Source organism: Polypterus senegalus, unplaced genomic scaffold (assembly GCF_016835505.1).
Source record: "Polypterus senegalus isolate Bchr_013 unplaced genomic scaffold, ASM1683550v1 scaffold_33, whole genome shotgun sequence".
NCBI lineage: Eukaryota > Metazoa > Chordata > Cladistia > Polypteriformes > Polypteridae > Polypterus > Polypterus senegalus.
In genome coordinates, this window is record NW_024382596.1 from 113188 (window position 1) to 133089 (window position 19902).

At 41.7% G+C, this 19902-nt stretch overlaps 2 non-coding genes and 2 pseudogenes across 2 annotated transcripts; all 4 read right to left on the reverse strand.

Annotated features, from left to right (window-relative positions):
- Positions 1 to 287: 287 nt before the first annotated feature.
- Positions 288 to 406, reverse strand: LOC120521137. Its single transcript, XR_005632026.1, has one exon. It is a non-coding gene; the product is annotated as a 5S ribosomal RNA (ribosomal RNA).
- A 4935-nt stretch (positions 407 to 5341) lies between these two features.
- LOC120521145 lies at positions 5342 to 5460 on the reverse strand (annotated as a pseudogene).
- Positions 5461 to 5830: 370 nt separating this feature from the next.
- On the reverse strand, positions 5831 to 5948 carry LOC120521143. The gene has a single exon (XR_005632028.1). It is a non-coding gene; the product is annotated as a 5S ribosomal RNA (ribosomal RNA).
- An 8444-nt stretch (positions 5949 to 14392) lies between these two features.
- On the reverse strand, positions 14393 to 14512 carry LOC120521144 (annotated as a pseudogene).
- Positions 14513 to 19902: the final 5390 nt, after the last annotated feature.

A 19902-nucleotide genomic window follows, 5' to 3' on the forward strand; every position in this document is an offset into this window, starting at 1 on the left:
AGGCATACACTGATGTTCAGGTTGAGTACAAATAGTAAAGGAAAAAAGCTTACAGCACCCGGGGTTCCCAGGCGGATTACCATACATGTATACTGGTCGAGCCCTTGCGTGTTTAACTTCCGAGATCAGACGCTTTCACACTGGTATGGCTGTAAGCGAGTGCATCACTACTTCTTGCTGGTTACATACTAAAGATCGGGGGGTTGGACGCTTCAAATTGAAAGGATGAAGATGCAGTTCTCAGCCATACACTGATGGTCAGGTTGAGTACAACAGCAATGGAAAAAAGCTTACAGCACTCGAGGTTCCCAGGCGGTCTCTCATCCAAGTACTGGTCGAGCCCATGCGTGTTTAACATCCGAGATCAGACGAGATCGGGTGCTTTCACACTGGTATGGCCGTAAGCAACCTCAGCATTCCTTATTTCTGGTTAAATATTGAAGATCGTGGGGGAGCGCTGTAGCGAATGCCACATGTTCTATTATTCTGTGGGCGGTTGCTGCCTCTTTGAGTGGATTTCTGTAAATACACCTTTAAGGGGGAGGTCATAACTCGGTCAGGGTGGTTGGTGTTTAAAGCTTAATAACCGGAAAAGAAGGGGAGAAAGGGAGACATCTTGTGGTGGAGCAAAGAGAAGTGACAGGATAGTGCCAAGAAAAGTATCTAAAGGAACAAGTTCTGTTTTTTTGAAGACTCCGTGACACAAGGGAGACACATCTCTGAAGCCAGACTCTTTTTCTTTGATTTCGCTGACAAATATCTTGGACCGGTAGGATTAAACTTTGTTGTTATCGGCTCGACAGCCGGCGTATTCCAGTAGGGTTTCTCTTTGCCCTGAACAATAAGAACAGTTAACCCATTTGATCAGTCTGGTTTTACTTATTTATGAACATCGCGTGTTTAAACCAGAGAGAGGGGTTTTGATTGCTATGTATTTGTTTGTTTGTTTTTCTTTATATATGTAAAATAATATATTTGTTCTTTTGCTTCTTTATTTGGTGATATAGCTTGTTGTTAATGCTAAGCTGGGACTGGTGATGGGGGTCAATAAAAGGACGAGTGTTGGTCACGTTGCCTGATAGATTTTAGATATTGAACTGCTTTATAATAGCAGTTTTCTAATCGTGTCTTAACTCTGGGTTTAGTTGTTTGCCCAGGGTTAGCGGTACAGATTAGTGATGGCCCATACGGGGACCTGACTAGTATACATCCGCTATCTCCTTTCACGCATTTTTCACCACCATAGTTCAGATTTCTTCTGTGGGGTTTGCGCAGGAGGCCACCAGCCCGAGCGAGGACACGAAGATAGGGATCAAGCTGGGCGAACATGTTACAATCAGGGCGCACAAAGGTCGATGAAGCAACCATCCTGTTGGATTCGCTATACATTTCTACTCCTAAGGTGCAAAGAGATGAAAACATCCTGCCGTCGTTGTGGGGCGAGATGCATGAACGGATGGAAGAGATGCACGATCAGATCAAGGAATTGGCTGAAGGGGCCGCTGCACGCGAAAAGGCTTGGCATGGATCGTAGGAAGGCGCTATAGAAATGATGCGCGAATATGTGCAAGATCAGTTGCGGCAGTTGGAACAGCGATTGATTGCTTGTCTCCAGAGAAGGGATCAGCAATGGGAAGTTGAGCTGCAGGACGTGGTAAGGAGGAGCTTGGAGGCTTAATGTAGGAAATCACGGCAGTCTAACTCAATGGGAGGTACGACTTCGAGGGTCTCCCTTACTGCTGCACCTGCCGCAGCACTATGCTTAGAATTCCCTAAATTGTACATCAGCAGAAGTTCTCAGATTTTTGGAACAGGCGGATTCGTTTTTAGAACTACATCCCTTAACTAACGTGGTGTTAATGGGCTTTTTAAACGCCTCGCTGAGCGGTTCAGCGCGGTCATGGTGGAAGGCAGAAAAGACAAGCATAACCGACTGGTCTTCTTTCCGCTCCACATTTTTAGAAGCATTCCTGCCTGCGGATTATCAGGCTGAGGTGGAAGAGCAGCTAATGAACAACCGCCAGGACCCTACGCAGCCCATCAGAGACTTTGCATACGAATATCATGCGCTGTGTTTGAGATGGAATTCCAGTATGTCAGAAGACGACATCGTGAGGCGTGTCCTTGGTGCTTGTAACCCGCGGCTGGCTGTGGCTTTACGGGGTATTGTGGGCTCAGTACAATCTCTGGTGAAAATCGGTACTTTAATTGAGAAAGACTGGGTAGCCATGAGGGGACATAAACAAAAAAAAGGACCCCTCAGGCAGTAGTTTGCCTAGTGGACAGGGTCAACGACAAAAGGACTGATCCGCTGGGGCTGAGCTCACCAATGTGCGGACCCAGTTACCCCTGTTGGTCGTGCCTGTGAGGGACATCACTGGGGATGCGGTTGTAGACACTGGAAGCACTCTTACCTTAATGAAGCGCAGTTTGTGGGAAAAAATTAAAAAAACCCTATGAGCTGCCCAAGGTGAGTGGTACAATGAAGTTCTTTTTGGTAGACGGGAGTGCGTATGGTGATAGTGGCAAAGTCCTGATGCGGTTTGCACTGCACAGTGTTTCCTGGGAGGTGGACGTATATGTCTTAGAGGATGACTGCTTGACCATGCCACTGCTGCTGGGGTTGGACTCCATCATTGCAGCAGGCATGAATTTACGTCCGAGGTCCGGAGATTACACGCTGCCCGGGAGAAAGGCGTTCAGGTTCGAAGAAAGATCTCGGGAAGAGCTGCGGTGGCCCAATCTTTTTTATTATCTGGCGCAATCCGTTGCAGAACTGAGGCCCAGAGCTAAATTATTCAGCCTCCGAAAAAGAATGTCTGGCAGTAGTTTGGGCTGTGGAGAAGTGCCAACATTTTCTTGAAGGGGTTCTGTTTGAAGTAAATACCGACCACCGTGCCCTGGTATGGGCTTTTAACTGCCCCAAGACCTCATCCAGATTGACCCGATGGGTTTTGCGTCTTCAGCAATTTACTTTTAAAGTTTTTTACTGGAAGGGGTGTGGAAATGTGGTACCAGATGCGCTTTCTGGAACTACCTATGACTTCGGCAGTGGCCCTTGTATCAACTCAATGGACAGACCTGCCACTGGATCTTCAGGACATAGTTCGAGCTCAGTCCATCAGTCCTGTTTGTCAGGAGGCACAGAATAATTCCACAAAGCGAAAGGGTCAAATTACCTTTCAGGAGCATCAGGGTGTGTTACATCGCTGTGTGCCATCCAGATTGGGAGGAAACAAATACCAACTTGTTGTCCCTGAATCACATGTGCCGGAGTTCCTTGCGTACTTCCACGACAGTCCTTTTGGGGGTCATCTGAAGACACTGAAAAGGATATTGGAGGTAGCCTGGTGGCCAACGGTGAGGAAGGAGGTTTGGAAACATGTAAAGACTTGTATTATTTGTCAGCAGTACAAGAACCCACCTGGTTTTTCAGCAGGACCTCTTCAGTCCACAACAGTGAAAGACCCTGGAGAAACTTGGGAGGTTGATCTAATGGGACCGCTCCCAGTTAGTAAAATGAAGAAAACTTATTTAATGGTAGCGGTGGACTATTTTACTAAATGGGTAGAGCTGCTCGCCTTGCATGACGCTAAAACATCTTGCATTTGCTCTATCCTCAGAAGTGAACTTTTCACCCGCTGGGAGTTCCCAGATGTATCATCACAGATAGAAGGCCACAATTCACAAGCTCAGAGATGGACCGTTTTTTGATGGATTGGGGTGTACAGCACAAGAGGACCACAGCATACCGTCCTCAGGCTAACATCTCAGAACGAGTGAACCGCAATTTGAAAACCATGCTTTCCTCCTAAGTTAGGAACCGTCATCAAGATTGGGATCAAAATCTTCCTGAACTTTAATGAGGGTACCGGTGAGTCTCCTGCACAATTAACTCTTGGAAGACAAATTCTTTGGGCCGTTAGAACTACATATCACGCCCCCCTGTCCTGATACTACTTCATACCAGCAATTACATTTGTTAGAACTTTTAAAGAAACAGGTTAGGGAACGGGTGGTGAAATCCCAGGCCAAACAGGCTAGATATTACAATAAACAGAGAAGAGTAGTTCTCTATTCTGTAGGTGACCGGGTTTGGTTGAAGGCGCATCCCCTTTCTAAAGCTTCAACTAAATTTGCTGCGAAGCTAGCTCCGAAGTGGTTCGGCCCAGCTACAGTACTTAGCAAATTAGGTTCTGTTAATTACCGTGCTCAATGGGCAACTGACTCTTGGGGGAAAAAAAGAGATACAGTGCATGTGACCAACATGAAGCCTTATTTTGGCCATTCACTTGGTTTGGGGGCGGGGAATATGTAGCGGATGCCACATGTGCTATTATTCTGTGGGCGGTTGCTGCCTCTTTGGGTGCATTGCTGTAAATATACCTTTAAGGGGGAGGTCATAACTCGGTCAGGGTGGTTGGTGTTGAAAGCTTAAAAACCGGAAAAGAAGGGGAGAAAGGAGACATCTTGTGGTGGAGCAAAGAGAAGTGACAAGGTAGCGCCAACTGGAACAAGTTCTTTTTTTTTTTTTGAAGACTCAGCGACACAAGGGAGACGCATCTCTGAAGACGGACTCTTTTTCTTTGATTTAAGCTGACAAATATCTTGGACCGGTAGAATTAAACTTTGTTGTTATCGGCTCAACAGCCGCGATTCCAGTAGGGTTTCTCTTTGCCCTGAACAATAAGGACAGTAAACCCATTTGATCAGTCTGGTTTTACTTATTTATGAACATCGGGTGTTTAAACCAGAGAGAGGGGGTTTGATTGCTATGTATTTGTTTGTTTGTTTTTCTTTATATATGTAAAATAATATATTTGTTCTTTTGCTTTTTATTTGGTGATATGACTTGTTGTTAATGCTAAGCTGGGACTGGTGGTGGGGGTCAATGAAAGGACGAGCGTTGGTCACGTTGCCTGATAGATTTTAGATATTGAACTGCTTTATACTAGCAGTTTTCTAATCATGCCTTAACTCGGGGTTTAGTTCTTTGCCCGGGGTTAGCGGTACAGCGCTTCCATTGGAAAGTTAAAAGATGCATTTCCAAGGCATACACTGATGTTCAGGTTGAGTACATAAGTAAAGGAAAAAAGCTTACAGCGATCAGGGTTTCCAGGCGGTCTCCAATCCAAGTACTGGCCGAGCCAGTGCGTGTTTAACTTCCGAGATCAAACGAAATCAGGCGCTTTCACACTGGCAAGTCCGTAAGCAAATGCATCACTACTTCTTTATGGTTAAATACTAAAGATCGGGGTTGAGCACTTCAAATTGAAAGGATAAAGATGCAGTTCCCAGCCATACACTGATGGTCAGGTTGAGTACAACAATAAAGGAAAAAGGCTTACAGCACCCGTGTTTCCCAGGCGGACTCCTATCCAAGTACTGGCCGAGCCAGTGCGTGTTTAACTTCCGAGATCAGACGAAATCAGGCGCTTTCACACTTGTAAGTCCGTAAGCTTAAGCAGTGCTCCGTAATGCTGGTTAAATATTGAAGATCGGGGGGGAGCGCTTCCATTGGAAAGTTAAAAGATGCATTTCCAAAGCATACACTGATGTTCAGGTTGATTACAAATAGTAAAGGAAAAAAGCTTACAGCACCCGGGGTTCCCACGCGGTCTACCAACCACATATACTGGCCGAGGCATTGCGTGTTTAACTTCCGAGATCAGGACGCTTTCACGCTAGTATGGCCATAAGCGAGGGCATCGCTACTTCTTGCTGGTTAAATACTAAAGATCGGGGGGTTGGGTGCTTCAAATTGAAAGGATAAATATGCAGTTCCCAGCCATACACTGATGGTCAGGTTGAATACAACAGTAATGGAAAAAGCTTACAGCACTCGGGTTCCCAGGCGGTCTTCCATCCAAGTACCAGCCAAGCCTGTGTGTGTTTAACTTCCGAGATCAGACAAGATCGGGTGCTTTCACACTGGTATGGCCGTAAGCAAGCACAGCACTTGTAGCTGCATTTTTCCCAAAATTATCAAAGTTCTGCAGCTTCAACTCAAAAAATGGGATTCAACAAAAGCTTGACGCGCAGAAATGATTCTACAGACAAAGTATCTTTGTTTTTTAAAGTTTAGTTAAGTTTTGAAGTAAAACAGTTTACACAAAAATAAGGAAATTAAAATAGCAAAAAAAAAAGAAAAATAAATGTTAAGAAAAGTTCAATTCTAAGCTTAATCTTGTTACATCTCAAATCGTTACTATTTACTTAACATTTCTGAACCATTTCAAAACGGTCAGAAAACTGTATGCTTATCCCATTTCTAAACTTAAAATGGATCTTTCAAGTCCTCTTTACTGGGTCCTGTTCTAACAAAAAGAGTTATTATCACACTGTTTCTCAGTTATAGTAAGAAGGTTCTATCTCTTGCTAACTATAGGGGAAAAGACTATACCAAGTTATGACTATGAAAGAAATTTATATTCTATTCAAATTAAGCAAACATTAATACGAGTTTAACTCAAAACTTTAACTTTCTAAGATTGGCTGTTACATTTCCGGCCCCTAATTGGCTATGCAGGAGCAGAGACAATTACTATACTTTACTTCAATATGAGCCAATACTTTTATATTAACTATTCTTTTCAAATCATTAGCAATAATAGTGCAAACATCCATCCATCCATTTTCAAAACAAACATTTTAAAAATTTCATATTTCAAACATTGGCTGTTTCTTGAAGTAGGCACAGTTTATTCACGGGTCTGTCCAGTGTGCTGGTTTTGGTTTGCACACAAACTCTTCTGACTGCACCTTTTGCATCTGGCATTGTCTTGATGACTCGACCCATTGTGAAGGTGAAGCTTTATCTACAATTAGAACAACGTCCCCTGGTTCAAAATTTCTTCTTGGTGCAAGCCATTTTGACGTTTTGAAGTATTGGCAAATACTCTTTTGTCCATCTTTTCCAAAACAAATCAGCCATGTATTGAATTTGTTTCCAGCGTCTTCTTGGGTATGGTTCATTTTCTGAAATGAGTTTAGGTGGTATTTCAGGTTTTGTCTTCAATAATAACAAGTGATTGGGTGTGAGTGGTTCCAAATCATTTGGGTCATCTGATGTCTTCGTAAGGGGTCTGTTATTGAGTATTGATTCCACTCTACACATCATTGTAGGAAGGTTTTCATCATCGAGTGTTTGTTGGTTTAGTGTTGAATTTAAAATCTTTCTTATGCTTCTGATTTGTCTTTCCCATACTCCACCTTGGTGAGAGGCTGATGGTGGATTAAAAATCCATTTGATTTGTTCTTGCATCATAGCGTCACTGATTTTTTTGTTCCAATTTTTTAATAGCTTCTCGTAGCTCTCTTTCTGCTCCAACGAAATTTGTTCCATTGTCTGAGCGCATGATTTTAACTTGTCCTCTTCTATCCGTAAATCGGAGTATGGCTTGGATACAAGAATCAGTGTCTAAGCTATGTGCGATCTCTATGTGCAGCTCTGGTTGTTAGACATGTGAAGATTACTCCGTACCTCTTGACTAGACTTCTTCCTCTTTTGACTAGGAAGGGCCAAAATAATCAACTCCAACATTAGTGAACGGTGGTTGGTTTGATGCTAGACGATCTTCTGGCAAATCTGCCATTTTTTGCTCACCTGCTTTCGCATTGTATCTTCTGCATGTTGTGCACTTTGAAATTATTTTTCTGATAGCTGAATTTGCTTGAGGTATCCAGTATTTCTGGCGTAATTGTGCGAGCACATAGTTGCGCCCACAATGACCGATTCGTTTATGAATGTGCTGCAATATGAGAGAAGCAACATGTGAATGCTTGTGTAGAATTGTGGGATGTTTAGCTTCTTCAGGCATTACAGCTTTACAGAGTCTTCTTCCTACTCTTAGTATTCCTTCTTGTATGATCGGGTCTAGTTTATAGATTTGAGTGTTCTCTTTAACACAAATCTTTTCTTTAGAGCTTTTAATTCTTCTGGAAATTCTTGCTGTTGACTTAAACGGATAAGCTCTGTTTAAGCTTTAACTAAGTCATCTAGAAAAATTGGACTTGGTTTTAAAGTCAGTTTATACTTTTCATGTGCTTTGTGATGAGTGATTTTGTTCTTTGGATTACCTTTAGTCTGACTGGCTTCTAGTTGAAATGTTTTTCTTTCATTTCTTAAGTGCAACAGTATGTCTTTAAACTTGAGAAACCAAGCCACTGCTTTCTTCAAGCGATGCCAATCTGAAAAGTTAGTGATTAGTTTGTTGATTGGTTCAGTTGTCTCTTCTATTTTGTCATGTTAACTGCACAAATTTTAACTTCTGGATCATCTTCAAAAGTGAATCATTCAGTTAATCTGGTCTTTTTGGCCACTCGCGTTCTGACTTCAATAAGAAACTTTGACCATGTGACCATGTGGTGCTCTTGAGAAAGTTTTCTATGCTTAGCCCTCTAGAAGCTTGATCAGCCGGATTAAGGACAGATGTGACATACCTCCACTGTGAAGGTTGTGAATGATCTCTGATCACGGAGATTCTGTTGGCAACAAAGGTCTTGAATCGAGTGCTTTCATTTGAGATGTATTTTAGCACCGTGGTGCTGTCAGTCCAAAATGTAGATTCTCGTAAGGGCATTTGAAGCCTTTAAGCATTTTGTCCATTTTAACTGCTACAACGGCTGCTGTCAGCTCCATTCTTGGAATTGTGACCTGTTTTAATGGTGCAACTCTTGACTTGCCCATCAGGAATGAACAATACCTTTTGCCCTCTTCATTTGTTAAAACAAGATAAGTGGCAGTGCCATATCCATCTTCACTAGCATCTGCAAAATGGTGCATTTGTGCTGTCTTTATGGTTCCAAACCCAATAGGTTTGAAGCATCTGTTCACTTTATAGTCTGTAAGTAACTTCAAATCATCCATCCATATTTTCCATTTCTGAATGTGTTTGACTTCTACTTCTTCATCCCACCCAAATTTCTTCTTACATAAGTCTCTCAGAATAAGCTTTGCTGGCATTAAGGCAGGTGCTAGAAAACCAAGTGGATCATAAACTGAGCTAACAACAGACAGAATACCAAGCCTTGTTTTGCAACTTAATGTGAAATTTGAAACTGTCAGTTTCTGTGCACCACTGGATGCCCAGGGCACGCTCTGTGGGAAGGAGACTGTGGCTCAAATCTAAGTCCTTTTGTTCGTGAGCTCTGTCTTCTTCTGGTATGGACAATAAAACTGCTCTGTTGTTACTCACCCACTTAGTCAAATGGAATCCCCCTTTGAGGCATAGAGCTTGGAGGTCCTTTGCCAGCTTTATTGCTTGTTCTTCTGTTGTCACTGACCTTAAACAGTCATCCACGTAGAAGTTGTTGAGAACGGTGTTAACAGCTTCCTCAGGAAATGTATCTCTGGCATCTTCGGCTGTTCTATAAAGCATAAGAAGCACAACTGGGTGAAGAAGTAGCACCAAAAGATGTACTGTCATTTTGAATTCTTCTAGGTCTTTACTTAGATTACCTTCAGGCCACCATAGAAAACGTAAAAGATCTGTGTCTTTGTCTGGTATCTTAACTTGGTAGAACATTGACTTAATGTCTGCCATTAAGGCTACTGGCTCCTTTCTGAATCTTGTAAGGACGCCAATGAGTGTGTTAGTTAGGTCAGGGCCTTTAAGTAATTGTTCATTAAGTGAAATCCCTGGTAGGTGGCAGTGCAGTCAAAGACTACTCGAATCTTATTTTTCTTTGGATGATAGACACTGTGATATGGGATGTACCACACTCTGCTTTCACTGCAATTTAGGCTTTCTTTAGGAATCTTAACAGCATAACCATTGTCTATAATGTCTTTCATGAAGGCTTTATAGTCTTTGTGGAAACCTGAATTTTTGCTCAATTTTCTTTTGAGTCCAATAGCACGCTGTTCAGCAATGCAGCGGTTATTCTGCATTTTAAGTGTTTCATCCTTCAAAGGCAAATTTAAACAATAGTGGCCACCTACCAGTCTTGCAGATTCTGAAGCTATGCGCATGAACTTGATGTCTTCCTGTGACATTTCCTCTTTTTCTTCACAGTTGTGCTCTGGAAAATCTGTTGCAGCAGCATATCTTCAATTTCTGTTATTGACACACGATTGATTGGATGTTTAGGCATCTTACCACTTTGTTTTGCGAGGTCATCTATCTCTTTGTATGGTCCACCAACTACCCATCCAAGTGTAGTCTTCATGGCGTGAGGTCCACCTCCTTGGCTAGGTATGATTCGTGACTGCTTGAAGATTTCTGGATAGTTGATTCCTATTAAAAGATCAACTTCAGAGTCAATATGAGATAGACGTACCTCTTTAAGATATGCCCACTTATCGATATCTTCTTGTAGTGGAATACTTTCTCTCTTCACTGGAATGGAGACCTGTGTAAAGACCTTTGGCAAATCAATATATTCAACATCATTGAGACCACAGACTTGTAAATCTGATAAGACAGAACATTGGGTTAGTATTTTTGAATCATCATCATAATTACTCATAGTTTTGAGAAATACTTGTGTTCTTCTCCCTTGAAGGCATAATTGTCTCTGGAGCTTCTCAGTGCAAATTGTTACTGTACTGCCCAGGTCTATAAAGGCGTATGTTTCTACATACCTTTCACTTTCTCAGATTTTACCTTAACAGGAACTACTTGAAGTGCATTCTTCTCTGGCCCCAGTAAAGGTACAAGTTCCAGTCTCGGTTTCCATTTCTGTAGATGTTACCTCACTAGCTGTAGCTTTAGATGCTGCTCCATTGTCCTTTTTAATGTGCAGGATATCTGGGTGCTGTAAGGAACATGTCTGACATTTCATTCTTTCATTACAGTTCTTACCTAGATGACCCTGTTTGAGACAGCAAAAACATAAACCTTTAGATTTTAAAAAGTCAATTCTTTCTTTATGTGGCAGTTCTTTGATTTTTACATTCAGCAAGGATATGTTGGTCGCTACAAAAGGCACAAGGTTTTTTAAAGGCCTAAGTGCCTGTGACGGACCTCTTGATTAATGTGTCCTGGGTTTCCTTTTCAGCATCTTCTGTGATATTTGTGGCAAAGGTATTTCCCTTTTTTAGACTGTAGTACTAGGTTGTTGTACCGTGTTAGCCATTATGAATGTAGAGAAAAGCCAAGCAAAATGACACATTTTATTGGCTAACTAAAAAGATTACAATATGCAAGCTTTCGAGGCAACTCAGGCCCCTTCTTCAGGCAAGATGCAAAAAATTCATAGAAGGCTTTCCTTTGTCATTCCTCTCTCCCTTTTCTATATATTTGTAACTTTGTATAGCCGTGCTATGTATTGAATGAGAGGCGTTCTGTGCTTGTGTGTGTAAGAAGTTTATTAAATTTTACGTCTCTTTTCTTTTCTCTCAGTACTGCAAGCTACTAATAACCACTCTCGTTTCAGTTCATATGGAAGTTTTGAAACGACAATATGTAGATTTTCACCTATATCGAATTCATTCTGATTTCCTCCTGAAGTAGGTGCTGCATTCATAGAACGACTGAGGAAGAGAGCTAAATCTACCAATGCTCCTCCATCTTCTGCTGACTTTATCTGAGGCCAGTTCATAATTGTTTTAATGTGTGCTCTATATATCTGCCTACTATCTCCATAGTAGGTTTTCAGCAGTTGTCGTGCCTTTTGATAACCCTCTTCAGGCAAAGTCTGATACAGGATTAAATGAGTTTGTGAGGGCGACCTCAAGTGTATTGTTCTAGAAAATGCAGTTTATCTTGTTCATTTTCAAACGCTTTGTCTACAGCATAATCAAAAGCTCTAATGAATGATGAATACGTCAGAGGATCACCATTAAATATTGGTACTTCTGTACGTGGCACTGGGGGTTTAATTTGTTTCTCCCACTGATGAGCTAACAGATTTGTAGCTTCGACAACCACCCTTTGGCTTTCAGCTTTATTCTGAAGTATATCAATAAGACTGGGTCCATATAATGGTGGCTGTCCTGAGGCAGTTAATGACTGAACCTGCCTTTCAGACTCTAATTTATCTAATCTTTTTAGAATTCTGTCAAGTGTCGATTGTTCAATCAGCACTGCTGTAGAAGGTGATGATGTGGCTGCGGTTTTCTGAGATAAAGAATCAAGTTTAACATCAAGAGTATGTTTTAATTGAGGTAACGTCTTTTGTTTTTTTGACTTTGAACGAACCCGTTCTTGAAATTGCATCTCTTCGAACTGATTAACTAGCTGTTCATCAGCTTTATGTGCTAACAGTCTATTTGCGTCTTCCAGCCTCGCCATAGTAGCGACAGTGAATTCATTAATTTCTTAAAGCTTTCGGCAAATGTTGTTTTCTGTTTCTGAATCGCTCCCTACTTATTTGACGAAGAAAGTAGCTTTTCATATAGTTCTTCTAGCTCTCTGTGCGTCGCACGAAAATCTTCAAATCTTTTAGCCACTATTAAGCGGTTTTCTGGAATGTTTTTAAGACTTTCGATCTCAGCTATGAACACGGAAAGATTATCTTCCCTCTGACTTATGTGATCTTTAAGATCTCTAATTATATTTTCTGACTTCGAGTCTGAACTCAGATCACTGCCGATCTCACTTGAGCTCTTTTTAGACATTGCCATGACAACAATTAGAGCAAATGACAGGATGTTTCCTGACAGCAATTTCGTCACAATCGGGATATTCAAACAAAGCAATTACTTCCTTGAAATAAAGCTTCAATGACTCAGAACAAAGTACATCCGATCATCCAAAATGCCTCTTTTCAAGACGTCTTTCTATATAATATCACAGTCGCTCAAATCTTCTCAAGGTGTGGCGATCTTGCTTTCATTTATAATCATGCAAAGATAGTAGACAAGAGCAGAGTACCTTCTGAATGATTCCACAGACAAAGTATCTTCGTTTTTTTAAAGTTTAGTTAAGTTTTGAAGTAAAACAGTTTACACAAAAATAAGGAAATTAAAATAGCAAAAAAAAGAACAATTAATGTTAAGAAAAGTTCAATTCTAAGCTTAATCTTGTTACATCTCAAATCGTTACTATTTACTTAACATTTCTGAACCATTTCAAAACGGTCAGAAAACTGTATGCTTATCCCATTTCTAAACTTAAAATGGGTCTTTCAAGTTCCTCTTTACTGGGTCCTGTTCTTAACAAAAAAGAGCTATTATCACACTGTTTCTCAGTTATAGTAAGAAGGTTCAATCTCTTGCTAACTATAGGGGGAAAAGACTATACCAAGTTATGACTATGAAAGGAATTTATATTCTATTCAAATTAAGCAAACATTAATACGAGTTTAATTCAAACCTTTAACTTTCTAAGATTGGCTCTTACAGCACTCCTTAATGCTGGTTAAATACTAAAGATCATGGGGAGCACTTCCATTGAAAGTTAAAAGATGCATTTCCAACGCATACACTGATGTTCAGGTAGAGTACAACAGTAAAGGAAAAAAGCTTACAGTGCCCGGGGTTCCCAGGCGGGCTCCAATTCAAGTACTGGCCGAGCCGTGCGTGTTTAATTTCCGAGATCAGTCGAAATCGGGCGCTTTTACACTGGTAAGTCCGTAAGCAAAAGCATCACTACTTCTTGATAGTTAAATACTAAAGATCGGGGTGTTGGGTGCTTCAAATTGAAAGGATAAAGATGCAGTTCCCAGCCATACACTGATGTTCAGGTTGAGTAAAACAGTAATGGAAAAAAGCTTACAGCACTCGGGGTTCCTGGGCGGTCTCCAATCCAAGTACTGGCCGAGCCAGTGCGTGTTTAATTTCCGATATCAGATAAAATCGGGCGCTTTCACACTGGTAAGTCCGTAAGCAAAAGCAGTGCTCCGTAATGCTGGTTAAATATTGAAGATCGGGGGGGGGAGCGCTTCCATTGGAAAGTTACAAGATGCCTTTCAAAAGGCATACACTGATGTTCAGGTTGATTACAAATAGTAAAGGAAAAAAGTTTACAGCACCCGGGGTTCCCACGCAGTCTAACATCCACGTATACTGGCCAAGCTATAGAGTGTTTAACTTCAGAGATTAGACGCTTTCACACTGGTATGGCCATAAGCGAGGGAATCACTACTTCTTGCTGGTTAAATACTAAAGATCGGGGGGTTGGCCGCTTCAAATTGAAAGGATAAAGATGCAGTTCCCAGCCATACACTGATGGTCAGGCTGAGTACAACAGTAATGGATGAAAGCTTACAGCACCCATGGTTCCCAGGCAGTCTCCCATCCAAGTACTGGCTAAACACTTGCGTGTTTAACTTCCGAGATCAGACGAGTTCAAGCACATTCTCACAGGTGTTGCCGTTAGCAAAAGCCACGCTACTTCATGCTGGTTAAATACAGAAGCTATTGACGGGCGCTTCCATTGCAACATTAAAAGATACATTTCCAAGGCATACATTGATGTTCAGGTTGAGTACAACAGTAATGGAAAAAAGCTTACAGCACTCGGTGGTTCCCAGGCGGCCTCCAATCCAAGTACTGGCCGAGCCCGTGCGTGTTTAACTTCTGAGATCAGATGAGATCGGGTGCTTTCACACTGGTATGGCAATATACAAGCGCAGCACTCCTTAATGCTAGTTAAATATTCAATATCGTGGGGGAGCGCTTCCATTGGAAAGTTAAAAGATGCCTTTCCAAGGCATACACTGATGTTCAAGTTAAGTACAACAGTAAAGGAAAAGCTTACAGCACCCGTGGTTCTCAGGCTGTTTTGTGGAAGACGAATGTTCTCTTCGTTCCCTTGTACTAATTCATGTCTGAGAAGTAAGCTTTACTAAACCATGTAAAAGCATGCTTTGTTTTAGCAAATAGAAAAATATTTGTGCAAAGGACTCAAGGTCTAAGCATTCCACACATGAGTCTGCCTTATCACGTTTTCCCTTAGCTTACATCTGAACGCCATAACAAAAAGGGCCAAGAAATCAAGTTGCACAAGGGACATTGAAGGGGCTTAAGGACTGTGTATAATAACGTGTTGACTGTTATATTTTATAATGATATTAATTCACGCATTCTATGGGTATAAAAACTTGCCCCACCCAACAGACGGGGTTCAGAAGAGCCCTGACTCTGTCATGTATATTTGATTGTCTGCTTTTCTGAAACTCTTCTCACTGTGACACTGCAAAATAAAGCTGCTTTATAACCACACCTGCTATCTAGTCTGAAGTCTTGCTCACAGTTTTGGCACCCAACGTGGGGCTGGAGACGGGCGACTCCTCGAGCAGGAACGCCCAGAGGATTTTACTGGGATGACCTTCTATTTATCCGCTCATTATGCCATCCCACCCTCTCCACATTTTCATTTCAGACTTCATATCCCTCTTGGCTTTCCTCACTTCCCGATGCACTTTGGTCCTAGGGGAAAAATGATTATGGAAGGATAGCGCACTGTGAGCCACTGGTGATTTACCCAAAATCATCCTTCCGCCCACATCGCGCCCAGTGTCCTCTGTCTCCAGGAACAGATGCTGGCATCTCCGCTGTACTTTCCGATCTCGTGAAACGTGGAGCACTCATTCAAATTAAATACTCTACAGTCAACTCCCCCATTTTACCTGTTTAAAACGCTGACGGTTCATGGTGTTTTGTTCAAGATGTTCACAAGTTAATTCTGCAGTTTTTCTAGGGCACCTATTGTTCCTAATCCTTCCACTATTCTTTCTACGATACCCATATGCCCGTTATTTCTCTGTTATTGACCTTGCTAATGCTTATTTTTCTATTCCTGTGCACCCTGACTCTCAATTCTGGTTTGCCTTTACTTTCCAAAACCGCCGTGGGACATGGACCCTTATTCCTCGGGGATTTACTGAAGCCCTTGTGTATTGGACAAGCTCTTGCTCAAAATTTGGAATGCTTTTGGCCAGATAAAGACAGTGTATTGATACAGTATGTAGATGATATAATGTGTAGTACTACAGAAGAAGATTGTGCACATGATACTCAGAAATTGTTATTATTTTTAGAAGAAAATGGCCATAAAGTTTCTAAAACAAAACTGCAGTTAATTCAAACAACTGTGAAATATTTAGGTCATGACATTTCTTATGAACAAGAGCTAGCTCTCTTTAAAGCAATCAGTATAAACACCATTCAAAATCTTCCTAGACCTATTACAAAACAACAGGTTATGTCTGTATTAGGCATTCTAGGATACTGCCGGCAATGGATTTTAAACTTCACCGAAAGAGCAAAGCTTTTTCAAACTTTAGCGAACACCCCTGATCTCCTCCTTTCTGGTCAGGTGGCATTAGATGATCAAGCTGAGAAGGCTCTATGTGACTTAAAAAATGCACTCCTCTTTGCCGCGTTGGGCCTTCCTGATTATGGGCGCCCATTCACTCTGTTCGTGGGACTAAAAGGGGGATATATGAATTCAGTTCATTACACAACTCCATGGAGAAAAACAAAGGCTTAGCCTATTTTTCAAAAATTTGGATTCAGTGGCTGCGGGACTTCCAACCTGTCTCAGAGCTGTAGCAGCCACAACAGAGGCCGTGCTGGCCAGTACAGATATAGTGCTCATGAGCACCCTAGTGGCAAAAGTGCCTCACGCATACACTCCATTTTAGTACAGGTTAAAACCTCATATCTCATTACTGCTAGGGCAATACACTATCAAAATATACTCTGTAAGTTGTCAAATGTTACCATAGAAAGGTGCTCCACCTTAAATCCAGCTACTTTTCTACCAACTGAAGAGGGAAGGGGAGCCCCACAACTGTCATGATGAAATAACTAAGGTTATAAAACCTAGACCAGACCTACAGGAAACACCCTTAGGAACAGGAGAGATAATTTTGTGAATGGATGTTCTTTACTATTGGAAAATAGAACACCTTCAACCAGCTGCTGGAAGCAAACCGGATTTCTTCAAGTTTAAGTGCACAGGCAGCTGAGTTGATAGCTTCTCAATTGGATTCAGGTCAGGACTTTGACTAGGCCACTCCAAAGTCTTCATTTTGTTTTTCTTCAGCCATTCAGAGGTGGATTTGCTGGTGTGTTTTGGGTCATTGTCCTGTTGCAGCACCCAAGATGACTTCAGCTTAAGTTGACGAACGATGGCCAGACATTCTCCTTCAGGATTTTTTGGTAGACAGTAGAATTCATGGTTCCATCTATCACAGCAAGCCTTCCAGGTCCTGAAGCAGCAAAACAACCCCAGACCATCACACTACCACCACCATATTTTAAAGTTGCTATGATGTTCTTTTTCTGAAATGCTGTGTTCCTTTTACGCCAGAAGTAACGGGACATTTGCCTTCCAAAAAGTTCAACTTTTGTCTTATCAGTCCACAAGGTATTTTCCCAAACGTCTTGGCAATCATTGAGATGTTTCTTAGCAAAATTGAGACGAGCCCTAATGTTCTTTTTGCTTAACAGTGGTTTCGTCTTGGAAATCTGCCATGCAGGCCGTTTTTGCCCAGTCTCTTTCTTATGGTGGAGTCGTGAACACTGACCTTAATTGAGGCAAGTGAGGCCTGCAGTTCTTTAGAAGTTGTCCTGGGGTCTTTTGTGACCTCTCGGCTGAGTTGTCTCTGTGCTCTTGGGGTAATTTTGGTCGGCCGGCCACTCCTGGGAAGGTTCACCACTGTTCCATGTTTTTGCCATTTTTGATTAATGGCTCTCACTGTGGTTCGCTGGAGTCCCAAAGCTTTAGAAATGGCTTTTTAACCTTTACCAGACTGATAGATCTCAATTACTTCTGTTCTCATTTGTTTCTGAATTTCTTTGGATCTTGGCATGATGTCTAGCTTTTGAGGTGCTTTTGGTCTACTTCTCTGTGTCAGGCAGCTCCTATTTAAGTGATTTCTTGATTGAAACAGGTGTGGCAGTAATCAGGCCTGGGGGTGGCTACGGAAATCGAACTCAGGTGTGATACACCACAGTTAGGTTATTTTTTAACAAGGGGGCAATTACGTTTTCACACAGGTGTAGGTTTGGATTTTTTCTCCTAAATAATAAAACCATCATTTAAAAACTGCATTTTGTGTTTACTTGTGTTATATTTGACTAATGGTTAAATGTGTTTGATGATCAGAAACATTTTGTGTGACAAACATGCAAAAGAATAAGAAATCAGGAAGGGGGCAGATAGTTTTTCACAACACTGTATAATGATTCTAGATATGCTTTTAGAGTTTTCCATGATCATGGGGCATTATGGAAACTCGGGGGACTCAAAACTAGTACTGGCAAACCCATTCACCATCAAAAACTAATAGAATCCCTCTTAAAGGCCATAACGAAACCTTCAAAGCTAGCGATCATTAAATGTCAAGCTCACACAGGAAAACAGGATCCTGTCAGCAAAGGAAACGAATTAGCTGATCATTTTGATAAACGGACTGCATATAATAACACACCAATCTCTTTATTCCAACAGAGAAATGACCAGGACACTGATAATCAAATTATTTCTTTACAGACTGCAGCCACGGACACAGAGAAGAGAAAATGGTCCAAAGAAGGGTCCCTCTCTGATGGACTCTGGACCCATAAGCAAACTAACAAACCTTTCCTCCCAAAGGCTTCTTTCCCAGATATGGCAAAAATCACCCATGGTCTAGACCATACTGGAAAAGACGCCATGGTTCAAGATGTTGAAAAACATTGGGAAGCTGTAGGTTTCTCTACATATGCAGAGCAGTTCTGCAGGCGCTGTGTATTATGTCAAAAGTTTAATGTAGGAAAGTGCACCCAGGTAAGTCCCGCCGTTACACCTAATCTAATGGGTCCATTCGAACACCTTCAAATGGACTTCATTCAATTAACACCATCAAAGGGGTACCGATACTGTTTAGTAACTGTTGATGTGTTCTCCCGATGGGTGGAAGCTTTCCCTTCCAAACATGCAGATGACAAAACTGTGGCAAAAGCTTTGATAAAGGAAATCATTCCTAGATGGGGCATACTGCAGAAATTACAAACTGATTTTGGCACACACTTTGTAAATTCCGTTATAAATGAATTAACCACCTGGCTCCAGATAAATGTGCATCATTATTGCAAATACCACCCCCAGAGTGGAGGTATTGTGGAACGATGCAATGGTACCTTGCAATCTACTGTAAATTGGCTAAAATCTGTGAGCAAACAAATTTAACTTGGTCTGATGCTCTGCTTCTGGCCTTGATGGGATTAAGGGGAAGAACACATTGGCAGTTAGGGCTGTCGCCATTCGAAATTCTGACCGGACGGCCCGTGCCAGTCGGCATGGTCATAGGTAATGTTACACTGCATTCTGTGTACAATGATCTTCTTTCCAGTCTTACAGGTGTCCGAGCTTCTCTGAAGGAAGTCCATGAGCAGGTGAATCAGGCCTGGAGAACTAGTCCTCCATCAAAGGACTCCCCGATTCCGTTAGGAACCTGGATTCTGGTTAGAGATACTCAAAGGAATCATTGCCATCACCCTCGGTGGAGAGGATCGTTCCAAGTTCTGCTGTTGACACCACACGCTGTTAAAGTTAAGGGACTGCCTGCTTGGATTCACATCTCACATTGCAAAAGATGGCACCCTTGATTGTGGTATCCTTGTTTGCTGCCATATCCTGAAGATGTAAAAACTGGGTTAACTGGATAATTTACTTTTGCCTGGTGTTTCTTATGGACATGTGAACGAGTGTGCCCTGTGATAGGATGACATCCAGTTCAAGGGTTCCAGTGCCCACAACTTTGATAGGTGTCAGATGACCATGACCCTGAGCTGAAGTGGGTTAAAAAATGGATGGACTGATAAATGTATGAAAGACGCTATATAAAGCACGGCTTGAAAGAAAGCTGGATTTTTGTTCTTTCTACAGATTATTTTCTAGAACATAATAGTAAAAATTGTATGCACTTTCAGCTATAAGAACAGCAATATTTGGACATTTTAGGGTGATTTATTTTCAAGTCGCCAGGGACTCCTTGTGCTTTGTTCCTGTTTGCAGGTTTCTG